We start from the raw sequence: 570 nt of genomic DNA, 5'->3' as shown, positions 1-570 counted from the left end.
GCCTGCATTTGTTTCTCCCACTAACCCTCTCAACGCCTTCTGCGAGTGCAGTCTCATTATTTAATAGCATCTCTTTGTGAGTGTAGCAATCGGGAGCCGCCAAAGTGAAATACTTGCTATAACAGATCCTTTGAAACTTAGAAAGATAACACATAAACAGGTGCTCAAGTAGGTACCTACTACAAATGAGTTTGAAACTTCTGAACGTTCGGAGCAGGGAATATACCATAAAATTAGTATAAAAGTCCCTATATTTTATACACTCCCTCACAATCCTGCCAGTTGGGCACACAAGTACATTGCAGAACCCACTGTCTCTGTTAAATATTATTAACTTATGATCATGTCATCTCACAAGATCGACAAGGCGTATTGCCAACATTTACCACTGAAACAGGTCTTACCGAAATTTCACATCATTAGCATTTTTCGGTAAGTAGATGGGCTGACGAAAATTAAGCGTACACAATAGTTACTTTTCCATTTGGGATAATTTAGGGACCTACTAAAAATAGTACAAGTAATAACAGTAACAAATTTATTCATTTATAGGTAATAAGAAATAATACA

Source organism: Photinus pyralis, unplaced genomic scaffold (genome assembly GCF_008802855.1).
Source record: "Photinus pyralis isolate 1611_PpyrPB1 unplaced genomic scaffold, Ppyr1.3 Ppyr1.4_LG2, whole genome shotgun sequence".
Lineage (NCBI taxonomy): Eukaryota > Metazoa > Arthropoda > Insecta > Coleoptera > Lampyridae > Photinus > Photinus pyralis.
The sequence above is the reverse complement of the archived record's forward strand: the minus strand, read 5'-3'. Positions refer to the sequence as shown.